The sequence below is a fragment of the Equus przewalskii genome, chromosome 27 (assembly GCF_037783145.1).
Source record: "Equus przewalskii isolate Varuska chromosome 27, EquPr2, whole genome shotgun sequence".
In the NCBI taxonomy this organism is placed as follows: domain Eukaryota; kingdom Metazoa; phylum Chordata; class Mammalia; order Perissodactyla; family Equidae; genus Equus; species Equus przewalskii.
Genome location: NC_091857.1, coordinates 20,479,901 through 20,497,362, shown reverse-complemented (window position 1 = coordinate 20,497,362; position 17,462 = coordinate 20,479,901).

Here is a 17,462-nt window from a genome sequence, read left to right as displayed (position 1 = left end):
AGAGGGGTAACATTTTTTCTTTTTCTTTTTTTGGGGGGGAAGGGTGGTGAGGAAGATTGGCCCCAACCTAACATCTGTGCCTCTAATTTTTATGTGGGACACTGCCTCAGCATGGCTGATGAGCAATGTGTAGGTCCACTCCAGGATCCCAACCTGCGAACCCTGGGCCCCCAAAGTGGAGAACGTTTACGTAACCACTACATCACCAGGCTGGCCTCCACAATTTCTTCTTGAAGCAGAACTTTATTTGAACACAGAAAGAACACAAAGGCATTGTAAGAAACATGAGTGACTAAAGAACTCCATCATATCCTTTCTTTCTCATATTACTTCTTTGTATTAGCCAGCTATTTATGCCCAAAACGATGGCATAGAAGGAAAGAGAAAAATAAGGCAACTCGTAGTTTCTTTTCCTTTCAGTCCTACTTTACTCATTGCTAAGCCAAAGGTAGAGGGTGTTGGTAGAATGTGCACATCAACATATCAAGAAGCGAAATAAAGGGGCCAGCTTGCTGCAGTGGTTAAGTGTGCATGTTCCTCTTCAGTGGCCCAGGGTTCATCAGTTCGGATCCCAGGTGCAGACACGGCATCGCTTGGCAAAGCCATGCTGTGGCAGGCATCCCATATGTAAAGTAGAGGAAGATGGGCACGGATGTGAGCTCAGGGCCAATCTTCCTCAGCAAAAGAAGGAGGATTGGCAGCAGTTAGCTCAGGGCTAATTTTCCTCAAATAAAAAAAAAAGAAGTGAAATAAAGAACATACAAGTGAATTTTATGCAACATCTCCATTATTGTGTTAAGAACATTTGTAGCTACTAGCTCTGAATATAGATGGTATGATTTGGATGATGCTGCACCCAAGATAAGTGCTGTTATATTAGTATCTAAAACTGGCTTTGCACAGTGTAAAGATAAAAGGTAAAATTCATGCCAATAATTTAGAGTTTTAATTTTTATTTAATTAGATGACTTAAGTAGCAAGTAAAAAGTCACTGTAACAAGCCTAGAGAGAGAATGATATATTTGAGTACCTTAAAGAGCGCTGTATTCCTGCTTTTCCAACAGAGCATCCCTGCATTTTCATTTTGCATTGGGGCCCCCAAATTATGTAGCTGGCCCTGAAAAGGGTAAAGTTTTTGCTGAATCTTGGATCTGAATATTCCATGGAGTCAAACAGTGCTAGGTTTATATTTAGCTCCCAGGACCTTGAATTCTCATGGTTGTATTATTCGTTGATAAAATATGGCCTCTAGCCTTCTAAGAGAGATTTTCTATTGTCTGTCTGCTGTCTTGATGCCTATAGGTTCAGTGTCGTAAATTCTTATCTTTCAGAGGGACGTCTATGGAGAAGAAATTAGCATAGGGCTCAGTGATTCCACCTGTGTGTTTGCTCTGCTGGCTGATGAATTCTAGGTACCCCAGAGCAATAGACTTGGGACAAACTTAAGATAAATTTTGGTTCAGGTTGCTTTTCAATTTCTTATAAGCACTTTTATTTATCCTAATGTTTTGTCTCTAATGACCACATTTTATAGTCCCATCAGCTCAAAGAAGTGGATTTTGGGGAATCGCAGTCTGTGGCAGTGGTACTTGGTCAGGTTCCAGTGACCCATGGTTGCACAAACACCATTCTTGCTGATTATTGTTGTTCTCGTGGGACTTTCTCTAAGTCTATATTCGCTCTGGGTCAATTATGTGTGTCCTTCATGTCTTCACACTATAATTTTAATGAATATATTTCTCTTTCTAACTGACTTGCTTAAACAAGAAGGTTTTGAAACTGCAGTATTGGGGGAATTTATGTGTAAAGAAATGAACATGATTTTTCAATTGAAATCTACAAAAGAAAATCCAATCCCAAATATCCAAGGACCTACATTTTTTAATGTGTGCTGAGGCTTCCAAATACAGATAAATACGGATATATTGCCCCTGTACAAGACTTCCCAGATCTCAGAGTGAACATGGGAAAAAATAATAATATTAAGTATCCTCATGTGGAAATTCTGTGTCTTGCCAATGTAAAGAAAAGATCATTTTGTTTAACATTGGGACACCTTTGTTACCATACCTCTGGGATAGAGGATATAAAAATTTTTTTTGCTGAGGAAGATTTGCTCTGAGCTAACATCGGTTGCCAATCTTCCTTTTTTGCTTGAGGATGATTCACCCTGAGCTAACATCTGTCCCAATCTCCCTCTATTGTTTCTTTGGGTCACCACCACAACATGGCCACCACTGAGTGGTGTAAGTCCATGCTTGGGAACCAAATCTGGGCCACCAAAGCAGAATGTGCCAAACTTAACCAGTAGGCCATGCGGCTGGTCCCTGGAATAGCAGATTTTTTTTTGAGGAAGATTAGCACTGAGCTAACATCTGCTGCCAATCCTCCTCTTTCTGTTGAGGAAGATTGGCCCTGAGCTAACATCCATGCCTATCTTCCTCTACTTTATATGTGGGATGCCTGCCACAGCATGGCTTGATGAGCAATGCCATGTCTGCACCCGGGATCCAAACTGGTGAACCCTAGGCCACCCAAATGGAATGTGTGAACTTAACCACTGTGCTACTGAGCTGGCCCCAAGAATAAAAGATTTTTAATGGTGTAGTAATGATGGAATTGTCAAGGGCTTAAAGTATGTTTTTTTTTTTTTTTTTGGTGAGGAAGTTTGGCCCCGAGCTAACATCTGCACCAATCTTCCTCTATTTTATATGTGGGATGCCGCCACAGCATGGCTTGATAAGCCATTTGTAGGTCTGCACCCAGGATCCAAACCCACAAACCCCAGGCTGCCGCAGTGGAGCACATGAACTTAACCACTACTCCACCCAGCAGGCCCCAATATTTTTCATACTACTTGTAGTGACCCTTGACCTCTGTTTGCCATAATGGATTTTCCTGCATCCATGTTTAATCCACTTCTTATAGAGGAGATGATCAATCTTTTACAGTGATCATTTCATATCTATTGGTGGCCAGTTCTTTTTTTTTCCTTCCTTTCTGCCATTTTATCCCTTCTGTTGAATAACATTGAATATTTAATAGTTCAGTTTTTTTCTATCATTATATGTTTAGAACTATCTAACCAGACATACTCAATAATATTCAAACAACAGGAAACAAATCAAAAGGATTTTAATTAAATAGCTTAGGTCTTAAGAATTCTTTTCCAGATTATAAGTCAAAGGAAAAAGTTCAACACTGTAATTGAATAATGACTTTGCTTACTAGGTCAGAAATCAAGAAGAAGTGATCTTGATTATTAAGTTTCAAAATAAGAAGGGCTACTATACATTACTTAATGAGACTTTGTACATTTAAAACTAATACAAAGATTATACATTGTGCTAGAAGAGAGTTCTTGTCATACTCCAATTTAATAGATGATACTTTGGACAAATTAGAGTTTAAATTCTTTTTAATTTAAAAAACAGCTTTTTGTCTTCTTTCTAATGTGATCCCTGTATAAATATAATGTGCCTACAATATTTTAATTATATAAAACATAATTTCTCAAGATTTAAACTTCTAAATTCCATACATTGTTTTTAAAAATCAAATAAGCAATCCTTTTTTCCACAAATGATCTAAAATTACAAAAAGCATTTTTCATTTAATTACATAAAGTTTTGTTAGTGAAAAGAACTTAAAAGACCTTGTAACATTGTACAATATTATAATACTATAATTTATATAAATGTGTTTTCTTGACTCAAATTACAATTTACATATCCTTGGTTATCTTTGAGGCATGATTTAATTAATAGTAATTTTTTATACCTAGATTTCTAAATAAGAAACTGGCATCACTTATACATACAAAATTTCAAACATTAGTCACTAAACATGGTTTTATTATACTTTTAAATAATCCTTGGGTCACTAATTGTGATTTAAGTTTACTATTGGTCTTTATTTTATTTTGTTTCATTTATTGGACATACATTAACACAAAGTGCTAATGCCTTTGCAGTATGTATAAATATATATACTTATATATAGTACATGTATATATATATTTATATACTGTACACACATATGTATGTGTGCATCTATATAGATGACATTTTGAGATTTTAAAACGTGTCCTGTCGGAAATAAAAAGCTACACATTTCTTGATTTCCTTCCATCTTCTAATTTTCTCATCTTAGTCTATCATCATATTTCTGTATCAAATGTCACACTTTTGAAACTTGGTCAAATTACATGGCTTGCATAATTTCATTTTTATTTAACTCTTATAAATTATCAAATGTTATAGTATTCTGTGTTCACAAGAAAAAATGTGACCTCTGTAGTAAACAGCAACCTTGGCAGCAACTCCTTAGCATCTACTCAACAATATACGTAAGCCAAAAGGGAGTCTGCTTCTTAAGATACCAATTACAGTTCATAAATACACACGTCTCTCCTCCCTCATCCATCTATCCATTTATTTAAACATACATTTATTGGGTACTTATTATATACCAGGAATACCAGTGAGTAAAACTGAGTTTTACTCTTGTAGAGTTATATTTTTTCATAGTTAAAGAGACAATAAGCAAAAAAAAAGTTATCTACTGTGAGATGATAAATGTTATGCATAAAAATGAACAAAATAGAGCAAGATAAAGGAACTTGGAGATCTCGTCAAGATGGCCGTATGAGCAGACGTTGAATTCATCTCCTCCCACGAGCACAACCAGGTTACAACTATTTTTGGGAAAATATACCCCGGATTGAAAACTGAAAACTGGATAAAAAGAACCCCCACAACAAGGGACAGTCCTGACAAAGGCAGAGGAGGCAGAAATTTCTGCTGGAGAGGAAAAAAGCCACATTTGGGAGCGAGGAGCTTCTCAGCTGGCCAGGCAGGAGACACCCTAAGGTACACAGCCCTCCCTGGAGGAGTGAGGTTTGGAACAGGGGTGATGCTACTACAAGCATACTTCAGACTCAGCCCAACTGAGACAGGGGTCTTACTGTCTGGCTTTGCTGGCTATTAACTGCAGCGAGGATACCCCTAGAAAAGCTATCGGCCGAATAGGCAAAAAGACCCGGGTCTTAAAGGGCCCACGCACAAACTCACTCATTGCAGCAACCGAAAATCACCAGAGAGAAGGCTGACAGTCCTTTGGTGAAACAAGATTCACCTGGTGGGCTCTGGGGGCATCTTGGTGAGAGGAGGGACCTCTCCAGAGACGGAGACATTGGTGCGGGCCATTGTTCTGAGCTGGTCTAGGTGTGCTGACACAAACTCAGTGGGTACCATTGAGGTTCATCCCTTGGGCTGTTAGCCTGGGGTCTGCCACGCCCACTAGAGCACAGATTTAATCCAGTTCAGCCAGGGCAGGCAACCTGCCCTAGGGACTGGCCCCACCTAACAGCAAGCCCTCAGGCTACTTTTCAGCTTGCATTGACTGGGTGCCTTGATCCTCTACAGGCAGGCAAGGGTGTCTGCCTGTGTGGGGCAGGGCCTGTGTGAGGACCAGGTGAACTGTGGGGGGCATTCGTGGAGAGGTGGGGGCCTCTTCAGTGTGGCATCAGGGTACACTCCAGGGAGTTGGGAAGTGTACACAGACCAGGACTGTGTTGATGGTGTGTGTGGTCCTGTGGGGGGTGAGGCTTATCAGCAAAGAAGTCTTGTGCTTCACAAATAGCCAGAAAAAGGATCAGCCCCACCTTCCAAAGCCTGAAACAATTGAGTGCCCCCAGGCCAAGGGCCAGCCCCACTCAGCTGCACTCCTAAGAGAACTGACAACAGCCTTGTAGGCCTGAGGCCTATCACAACTGTACCCCCTGAGCCTAGCAACCAGCTACACTGGGTACCAACCCAATTAAGAGGAAAACTGCCATAGGAGTGTGCTGATAGACTTTGTAGCCAACAGTGCTGAGACTCCCAAAGCCGGATTTACAAACCTCTGGCCAGGGAAGGAAAGATCAGACTCCCTGGGTACCTGCAGTGGGAGCAACCCTGCCACAGCAGAAGGACACAAGTAGCCCACAAAGGGGTCACTCCTGGTCCTTATAGACTGGTGACAGGAGGGAAGAACGCTGCTGGGCCTGATATTTTAGTGTACTTCAACTTTCTAATATAATATTATGCTTATATTTCAAATACCACATTTATAATAATTGTGATGCCTTAAAGACAAAAATAAGCAATTAATGTCAATAACTTAACTTTTCCCATCTTAAATATGAATACTGAACTACAAATTTAATGATTCTAAGTGCTGTTTCTGGCATAATGCAGTACAAATAAACTGCCATCTGTTCCATTTACAATCATTATAAAAAATAAGGTGTAAAGTGAATCTTAGTTTGAATCTTATTTAAGATATTTATAAGAAATTTTTCAAGATATTTCATGGATTGAAAAAGTATACATAAGTAACAATAATGAGCAATAATAGTGACTTAGTACAGGCAAAATCTGTTTTTATTCATTTCCATTACTGAAAAAAGAAAAAATTACATGGCAATGCAACTATTTCAGATTTAATAATATATACCAGCATCTAGAAATAATATTTCTTAACATCTTCTTAAACTCCAAATTAAACATTTTTATGTCTTCTTTATGTTGTGATTTTCAAAATGTATTTTATTCTTAATACTTGTGTAGACTTATTTCTAATGTAATTGTAGCTCTAAGCTCAGCCTTTCTCTCCTGTTTTTACCAATTCTATTACTTTCTTAAGGCACAGCCATGCCAATATATCAACAAATGATGGTAAGATGAATTTCTTCATCTCTAAAATGATGGTAAAACCAAACCAACTTCGTTGACTGTTAAAAAGCTTGTTTTTTAAATATCTATAAAAGCCAATAGTAACTTATCAGTCCTTAGTATTCATAGAATTTTTATCACTGCAGAGTTGCGGTTCTTTTATGCTTTTCTGTGTAAATAAATATATATATATTCCATATATGTGTGCATATACACACATATGCATATAGATATGATGTAAATATGCTGGTGGACTGATAGGCCATTTTTATTTTAGTATAAAATATATATTTATAACCAAGAATGATTTGGAAAACAGAGATTTGGAATAAAGGGCAAGAACACTTTACATTTATTTTATACTTCTTTGCACATTTTGAAAAAATGTATGTATTACGGGCGTATATGGATAATGTGGGTTATAAACTTATGTTTTTACTTTTTATACATTTCTGGAATTTTAAAATGAATACATCATATTTCAAAAAGAATATATTTTGTATCTGCTAAAACAAATGGCCAATTGTTTTCAGTCCACTAATAGCATAAAGGCAATAAATGGCTATTCCTGAAGTACCCTGGATTTTATTTTTCCTACAATAAAGGATAATGTTAAAATTAGACCAGAGCAGGTAAGTTATCTAATCAACCTCTGCTTCCACAACTCATGAACACAGATGAATAAGCTTTTCCATACCTATGAGGATGCCTTTGACAAATATGAAAGTCTTGGGTCCTTTGAATATATGTATCTTGGATGAAAATATATAGACTATTGGCCAAACCAGGAAAATTGGTGCAAGAGCTGAGGAGAAATTTGTTAGGCTAACTATGTGACAGAAAAAATGTGATATTGCTGTTGAATTGGAACCAAGTTAGTAAATTTTAAGATGAAGTAAATGGCAAAGATTAAGAAGTCAGTAAAAGAGAACGTTAATTTCTACATTTCAACATTTGGAGACAAGCTATCTTGAAATTTTCTCTCTTAGCCATGAAAGCATTATATCCTAATCTTAGGTAGAGATCAGCTTTTGTTATAGAACCTAAAGAGGATTCATCATCTAGTCATGAGAAAACAAAATTGAGTCACAGGGAAATAAACAGGCTTTGTAACAGACTGTGTTAAATATGAGAATTTTTGCACATTTTCAGAAATTTTCTACAGTAATAATTATTACACCTATCTGGGAATATAAGCAACTACACAGAGGCCACAATGGGAAGACCAACTGGGTGGGTTCTCTACCTTCTTTGCTGCCACAAGCGGAAAGCCCAATTTTATATCTGGTGTTGATTAGTGCTGCTTAATATTCCATTTGGTTGAGGAATCAACTTCGGGAAATAAAGTCAATCAAAATATGTATCACCCTGCAAGAGGTGGAAGATAGATGTCTGAACCTTGTCTTCAACTTTTTAAACGGAAAAAATAGTAAATGGAGCTGGGGGAGATTGTAGGATGGAAAAAACTGCATGTTAATTCTATTATTCACAATTAGATAATAAGTATTTTAAAAGCAACTTTGTCTCCTTTTTAATGTCATTCCACTCTGCTTTACTTTTCTTTGTTTTCTTTTTTAATTATTTTATTTTTTATAGTATTAAGATGTACATCATAATATATTCAAATTCTGTGTAGATTACATCATGTTCCCCACCCCAAAACTAATTATAGTCCATCCTCTCTCATGTGAGCCTAATCACCCCTTTTGCCCTCCCCCCTTACCCCATGGTAACCACCAATCCAATCTCCAATGCTACATGTTTGTTTGTCGTTGTTTTTATATTCTACTTATGAGTGAGATCATATGGTATTTGACTTTCTCCCTCTGAGTTATTTGACTCAGCATAATACTCTCAAGGTCCAGCCGTGTTGTCACAAATGACTGGATTTCATCATTTCTTATGGCTGAGTAGTAGTCCATCATGTATAAATACCACATCTTCTTTATCCATTCGTCCCTTGATGGGCACCTAGGTTGCTTCCAAGTCTTGGCTATTGTGTATAATGCCGCAAGGAACATAGGGGTGCAGGTATCTTTATGCCTTTGTGTTTTCAAGTTCTTTGGATAAACACCCAGCAGTGGGATAGCTGGATCATATGGCAGATCTATTCTTAATTTTCTGAGGATACTCTGTACTGCTTTCCATAGTGGCTGCACCAGTTTGCACTCCCACCAGCAGTGTACAACTGTTCCCTTCTCTCCACATCCTCTCCAACATTTGTTGTTTCCTGTCTTGTTAATTATAGCCATTCTGACGGGAGTGAGGTGATACCTCATTGTAGTTTTGATTTGCATTTCCCTGATAGCTAATGATGTTGAGCATCTTTTCATACGCTTGTTGGACATCCGTATATCTTCTTTGGAGAAATCTCTGTTCAGATCCTTTGCCCATTTTTTAATTGGATTGTTGTTTTTTTTGTTGTTGAGCTGTATGAGTTCTTTGTATATTTTGGATATTAACCCCTTATCTGATCTATGGTTTCCAAATATCTTCTCCCAATTGTTAGGTTGTCTTTTCGTTTTGTTGATGGTTTCCTTTGCTGTGCAAAAGCTTTTTAGTTTGATGTAGTCCCATTTGTTCATTTTTCCTTTTGTTTCCCTTGCTCGGTCAGACATGGGACTTGAAAATATGCTGCAAAGACTGATGTCAAAGAGAGTACTGACTATGTTTTCTTCTGGAAGTTTCGTAGTTTTAGGTCTTACATTCAAGTCTTTAATCCATTTTGAGTTGAATTTTGTGCATGGTGTAAGGAAATGGTCTACTTTCATTCTTTTGCATGTGGCTGTCCAGTTTGCCAAGACTATTTATTGAAGAGACTCTCCTTTCTCCATCTTATGCTCTTGGCTCCCTTGTCTAATATTGACTGTTCATAAATGTGTGGGTTTATTTCTGGGCTCTCAATTCTGCTCCACTGATCTGTGTGTCTGTTTTTGTGCCAGTACCATGCTGTTTTGGTTGTTATGGCTTTGTAGTATATTTTGAAATCAGGGTGTGTGATACCTCCAGCTTTGTTCTTTTTTCTCAGGAATCCTTTGGCTATTCGGGGTCTTTTGTTGTTCCATATAAATTTTAGGATTCTTTGTTCTATTTCTCTGAAAAATGTTGTTGGAACTTTGATAGGGATTAAGTTGAATCTATAGATTGCTTTAGGAAGTATGGACATTTTAACGATGTTAATTCTTCCAATCCAAGAACAAGGAATATCTTTCCATTTCTTTGTGTCTTCTTCGATTTCTTTCAACAATGTTTTATAGTTTTCGGAGTACAGATCTTTCACCTCTTTGGTTAAGTTTATTCCTAAGTATTTTATTCTTTTTGTTGCAATTGTAAATGGGATTATATTCTTAATTGCCCTTTCTGCTACTTCACTGTGAGTGTATAGAAACACAACCGATTTTTGTACGTTGATTTTGTATCCCACAACTTTTATTTCTAAAAGCTTTTTAGTGGATTCTTTAGGGTTTTCTAGATATAAGATCATGTCATCTGCAAAGAGTGACAGTTTCACTCCTTCTTTTCCAATGTGGATCCCTTTTATTTCTTTTTCTTGCCTGATTGCTCTGGCTAGGACTTCCAATACTATGTTAAATAAGCATGGGGACAGTGGACATCCATGTCTGGTTCCTGTTCTCAGAGGGATAGCTTTCAGTTTTTCTCCCTTGAGAATGATATTTGCTGGGGTTTTCCTTTATAGCCTTTATTATGTTGAGGTATTTTCCTTCTGGACCCATTTTATTTAGAATATTTATCATAAATGGATGTTGTATGTTGTCAAATGCTTTCTCTGAATCTATTGAGATGATTATGTGATTTTCAGTCTTCATTTTGTTAATGTGGTGTACCACATTGATGCATTTGCAGATGTTGAACCATCCCTGCATCCCTGGAATGAAACCCACTTGATCATGATGTATGATCTTTTTAATGTATTGTTATATTTGATTTGCTAGTATTTTGTTAAGGATTTTTGCATCAATTTTCATCACTGATATTGGCCTGTAATTTTCTTTTTTTGTGTTTTCCTTGTCTTGTTTTGGTATCAGGATAATCTTTGCTTCATAGAAGGAGTTAGGAAGCCTCCCATCCTCTTCAATTTCTTGGAAGAGTTTGAGAAGGATAGGTATTAAGTCTTCTTTGAATGTTTGGTAGAATTCACCAGGGAAGCCATCTGCTCCTGAACTTTTATTTTTTGGGAGGTTTTTGATTGCTGTTTTGATCTCCTTACTGGTGATCGGTCTATTCAAATTTTCTACTTCTTCTTGGTCCAGTTTTGGAAAGTTGTATGTTCCTAAGAATTTATCCATTTCTTCTAGATTATTCAATTTGTTGGTGTATAGCTTTTCATAGTATTCTCTTATTATCTTTTGTATTTCTCAGGTGTCTGTTGTAATCTCTCCTCTTTCATTTTTCATTTTATTTATTTGAGCCTTCTCTCTTTTTTTCTTGGTGAGTCTAGCTAAGTGTTTGTCAATTTTGTTTATCTTTTCAAAGAACCAGCTCTTGGTTTCATTAGTTTTTTCTATTGCTTTCTTCATCTCTATTTTGTTTATTTCTGCTCTGACTTTTATTATTTCCTTCCTTCTGCTGATTTTGGGCTTTGTTCTTCTTTCTCCGGTACCTTCAGATGCATTTTAATTTTGTCTATTTGGGATTTTTCTTCTTTGTTGGGGTAGGCTTGAATTGCTGTAAACTTCCCTCTTAGAACTGCTTTTGCAGTATCCCACAGATTTTGGCATGTTGTATTTTCATTTTCATTTGTCTCTAGGAATTTTTTTATTTCTCCTTTGATTTCTTCATTGACCCAATCGTTGTTCAGTAGCATTTTGTTTAATCTCCACATTTTTGTGCTTTTCTGGTTTTCTTCCTGTAGTTGATTTCTAGTTTCATACCTTTGTGGTCAGAAAAGATGCAAGGTATTATTTCGATCTTCTTAAATGTATTGTGACATATTTTGGGGTCTAATATGTGATCAATCCTGGAGAATGGTCCATGTGCATTTGAAAAGAATGTGTTTTCTCTGGCTTTTGGAGGGAATGTTCTGTATATATTTACTAAGTCCATCTGGTCTAACGTGTCCTTTAAGGCCAGTGTTTCTTTATTGGTCTTCTGTTTGGATGATCTATCCATTGGTGTAAGTGGAGTGCTAAAGTCACCAACTATTATTGTGTTACTGTCTATTTCTCCTTTTATGTCTGTTAATTATTGATTTGTATATTTAGGTGCTCCTATGTTGGGTGCATAGATATTTACAAGTGTTATATTTTCTTGTTGGATTGTTCCCTTTATCATTATGTAGTGCCCGTCTTCATCTCTTGTTACAGTTTTTGTTTTAAAGTCTATTTTGTCTGATATAGGTAGTGCTACCCCCGCTTTCTTTTCTTTGCCATTTTCATGGAATATCTTTTTCCAACCTTTCACTTTCAGTTGGTGAGTGTCTTTAGGTCTGAACTGTGTCTCTTGTATGCAGCATACACATGACTTTGGGTTTTTTATCCAATTGGGTACTCTATGGCATTTGATTGGAGCATTTAGTCCATTGACGTTTAAAGTAGCTATTGATAAATATGGATTTATTGCCATTTTGTTACTTTTTTCCTGCATGTTTTAGCACTTCTTCTCTGTTCCTTTCTTTTTCTCTTGCTCTCTTCCCTTGTGGTTTGATGGCTATCTTTCTTTTGTCTTACTTTTTCTTGCTTATTATAGGTTTCTGATTTGTGATTACCATGAGGTAATATTCTATGTATATAACATTGCATGTTATATAACATTATATACATAGATATATACATACATTATACATACATTACATTATACATACATATATACATTATATACAATATAACAGTATATATCGAGTTGATGCACTCTTTAGCTTGACTTCTTTCTAAAAGCTCTACTTTTTCACTCCCTTCCTCCCACATTTTATGTTTTTGAAATCATATGTAGTCTCTTGTTTAGTGTGTGTCTATCCATTACCCTCTTATCATTGAAATAGGTGATTTTAGTACATTTGCCTTTTAACCGTCATATTATCTTCACAGGTAGTTGATCTGCTACCTTTACTATATTTTTACCCTACAAGTGATTTTATTGCCAGGTTTTTGTTGTTGTTGTTTTGTTTTTTTGATAATATTTTTTATCTCTATTTGCGGTCATTACTTTCCCAGTTAAGTCTCTTCTGTATTTCTTGTACAACTGGTTTCTTGGTGATACACTCCTTTAAGTTTTGCTTGTCTGGGAAGTTCCTTATCTCTCCTTCCATTCTGAATGACAAGCTTGATGGATAGAGTATTCTTGGCAGTAGGTTTTTTCCTTTTAGCACTTTAAATATGTCGTGCCATTTTCTTCCCACCTGTAGGGTCTCAGCTGAGAAATCCACTGCTGGCCTGATGAGCTTCCCTTTGTAAGTCACTCGTGGCCTTTCTCTTGCTGCTTTTAGGATTCTCTCTTTATCTTTAATTTTGGACATTTTAATTATAATATATCTTGGTGTGGGCCTCTTTGGGCTTCTCTTGTTTTGAGCTCTCTGTGCTTCCTGAACTTGGATATCTGTTTCCTTTCTCAGGTTAGGAAAATTTTCATTTATTATTTCTTCAAGTAAATTTTCTGCCCCTTTGTCTCTCTCTTCTCCTTCTGGGTCACGTATAATCTGAATGTTAGCATCCTTGACATTGTCCCAGAGTTCCCTTAGACTGTTCTGATTCTAATTCTTTTTTCTTTTTTTCTGTTCTGCTTTGGTGATTTCCTCTAGTCTTTCGTCCAGCTTACTGATCTGTTCTTCTGCATCCTCTAGTCTGCTATTGAGTCCCTCTGTGAATTTTTGATTTCCAGTATTGTATTCTTCATTTCTGATTTTTTTTTATATCTTCCAGTTATTCGCTGATGTGCTCACTGTGTTCATCCATTCTTCTCCCCATACCTGTGAGCATCCTCATGGCATTTTATTTGAACTCTTTGTCAAGTAGGTCACTTGCTTCTGTTTCTTTTAGTCCTTTTTCTGGGGTTTTGTCCTGTTCCCTTGCTTGGAAAGTGTTCCATTGTCTCCTCATTATGCCTCTTTCTCTGTGCTTATTTCTGTGTATTAGGTGAGTCGGCTAAGTCTCCTGATCTTGAAGAAGTGGCCTTATGTATGAGATGCCTTATGAGGCCCAGCAGTGTGCTTCCCTCTTGTCACCAGTTCATAAGAACCAGGAGTGACCCCTTTGTAGGTTACTTGTGTCCTTCTGCTGTGGCAGGGTTGTTCCCACTGCAGGTACTCAGGGAGTCTAGTCTTTCTTTCCCTGGCCAGCTGTTTGTAAATCCGGTTTGGGGAGACTCAGCACTGTTGGCTACAAAGTCTATCAGCACACTCCTATGGCAGTTGTCCTCTTAATTGGGTTGGTACCCAGTGTAGCTGGTTGCTAGGCTTGGGGTGTACAGTTGTGATAGGCCTCAGGCCTACAAGGCTGTTGTTAGTTCTCTTAGGAGTGCAGCTGAGTGGGGCTGGCCCTAAGCACAGTGATTAGCCTCATCCCCCACAGGACCACACACACTGTCAACACAGTCCTGGTCCATGCACACTTCTCAACCCCCTGGAGCATACCCTGACGCTGCACTGCAGAGGCCCCCACCTCTCCACCAATGCCCCCCACAGTTCACCTGGTCCTCACACAAGCCCTGCCCCACACAGGTAGATACCCTTGCCTGCCTGTAGAGGATCAAGGCACCCAGTCAATGCAGGCTGAAAAGTAGCCTGAGGGCTTGCTGTTAGGTGGGGCCAGTCCCTAGGGCAGGTTGCCTGCCCTGGCTGAACTGGATTAAATCTGTGCTCTTGGGTGTGGCAGACCCCTGGGCTAACAGGCCAGGGGAAGAACCTCAATGGCGCCCATTGGGTCTGTGTCAGCACGCCTGGAGCAGTTCAGAACGATGGCTCCCACCAATGTCTCAGTCTCCAGAGAGGTCCCTCCTCTCACTGAGATGCCTCCAGAGCCCACCAGGTGAGTCTGGTTTCATCACAGGACTGTCAGCCTTCTCTGGTGATTTTAGGTTGCTCCAATAAGTGAGTTTCTGCATGGGCCCTTTAAGATCCAGGTCTTTTTGGCCAGTAGCTTTTCTGGGGTGTCCTCACTGCAGTTAATAGCCAGCAAAGCCAGACAGTAGGACCCTCATCTCAGTTGGGCTGAGTCTGAAGGATGCTTATAGCAGTATTGTACCCTGCTCCGCACCTCATTCCTCCAGGGAGGGCTGTGTACCTTATGGTGGCTCCTGCCTGGCCAGCTGATAAGCCCCGCTACTCCCAAATGTGGCTTTTTTCCTCTCCAGCAGGAGTTTCTGCCTCTTCTACCTTTGTCAGGACTGTCCCTTGTTGTGGGGGTTCTTTTTATCCAATTTTCAGTTTTCAATCCGGGGTAATTTTTCCAAAAATAGTTGTAACCTGGTTGTGTTCTTGGGAGGAGATGAGTTCAGAGTCTGCTTATGTCACCATCATGACAAGAAGACCAGCTTTACTTTTCTAGCTCTAAACATTCTTCAAAGTTTATCTTGAGTCTCTTCCACAGGAATATCCAGAGCTATCCCTATGCCTTTATGTTAATATAGTATTTTTTAAATCTTCCATTATCATTAATCTCTTATGTCTTCTTCTGTTCAAAGAGATTATAGTTTTCTTTAGAGCTTGATGTTTTTGTACTTTCTTTTTGTATTCTCAGTACGTTGCTCCTCCATTAATATCAGCTCAATAAATCTAATTATTAACTAATTAGCAAATTCATTATTATTTATTCAAGTCCTAGCTAAGTTCTGGTTGCAGTAATCACCCAAAAGTGAGTAAGACATCAAGAATTATAGTAGTTAATTGAGGCAAAGTGGAAATATGAGTGACAAACACGTTTACAAAGTATTACAATAAAAGTATCATTAAGCTAATAGACATTCAAGTGGGATCTATAGAAATGTAGACTGACAATAAGTTATGTTTGAAATCACATGTATGGGGTGTTACTGGGTAGAAATGTACATTGTGCTTTCTACATATATAAATTAACAAAAGTAAATGAGTAATGCAGATTACTTGAGAAGAGAAAATCTGATTGGCGTTAGGGGGAATTTAAACTGGGGAGTTAAATAGAAGTGTATCAAACAAGAACGAAGTATACTAAACTATCACATGAAAGGTGAAATGAAAGCATCTTGGGGTATTTCGGTTCTTGGGGACATAGGATGCTTACAGCTTTTTTATTCCACTGTTCCTGAGGTGCAGTCCTCCTCTCCTGTTGTAAGACAGAGTTCTAGCCATTACATCCGTGTGCCCAGCAGCAAGATGGAGAACAGAGAGAAAGCATGGATGTATTTTGAAATTTTACACATTGCTTTCCTCATTTCTTTGGTGCGAACTTAGTCACATTACCACAATGATGTGCAAGGTTACCTGGAAATGATGCTTTATATAGGTAGTCATGGGCCCATTCAAAAGTTAAAGACCCTTTGGAGAATTTCAGAAAAGTAAAATGAGGATACCAATTAAGATGGTGTAATGGTTCCATGATACTGGTAAAACATTAGAGCAAGTAGCAGTTTAGCAGAGAGAACCAGGAAAAGAGACAGCCGAGAAGAGCCCTGCAGGAATCAGTCAATGTGCTAAGCTGCACAAATGCCTAGGACATTGGGCAGACTTGAAAACACTGAAAACGTTCTCCAAACCACATACAGATAGACCTAAAATTGGCAGCAGATTCACGGGCATAGAGGTTGAAGTATAACACTCACAGTGCATTGGCTGTAGAACAAGCTACTCTGACCCAGGGGCAACTCCCAGGAAGCCAGGATTAAAAATAAAGTCTCATCCATTCCTGACAGTTTGGAAGAGTATGTGCACAACCAAGGTTCACCCTCTCCAAAGTGATCAGAGAGGGAACATCTAAGCTACTGGTCCTTGGCTGAACACAGAGAAAAGGCTCTTTGTGGAATCAGCCTCGAAGCTACACATATATCCACAGATTAACAGTAAAAATCTAACTGGAAAAGGGACATAGTGGTAACCTTTGACCACTAATTGACTTGATGCTGATCAGAGGCAATCCTTAATTAGCCTGGTCTAAAGATAAAAACAGGGGAAAAGATCTGAGCATGGACATCACAGGCTGCACTCTACAGGGAAAATATGCTTCACAAAACAAATTAAGCCAAATCACTAAACAAATAAACAAATGACCAAGCAAATAATAACAATGGCATCAACCTCTGTGGGGAAGAAAGGGAGGAAATTGCATCCAGAATAGCAATAATCTATTATCCAAAATATCCAATTTTCAACAAATACTAAGAGACCTGTAAAAAACATGCAAAGTGTGACCCAGATAAACAAAAGCTGAAAGAATTCATTACTAACATCCCTGCCTTACAGGAAATTCCAAATGAAGTTCTGGCCAAAAGCAAGTGATACCAGGCAGTAATTTGAATGCACAGGATAAAGCAGAGATCCAGTTAAGATAATTAGGTGGATAATCATAAAATACAGCATAATTGCATATTTCTTCTTCTTTTTTGGTCTTAACTGATTTCAAAAGCAACTGCATCAAACAATAGGTACATAATTTATATTTTTGGACTTATATAAAATGTAGCATATTTTACAAAGTGACACAAATGAGGTGAGTGAAAAAGCTGTATTTGGCTGAGAAAATGACACAAGATGGTAACTGAAAATCACAGGAAGAAATAAAGAGAAACAAAAATGGTCAATAGGAAACGATATAACAAACTCTA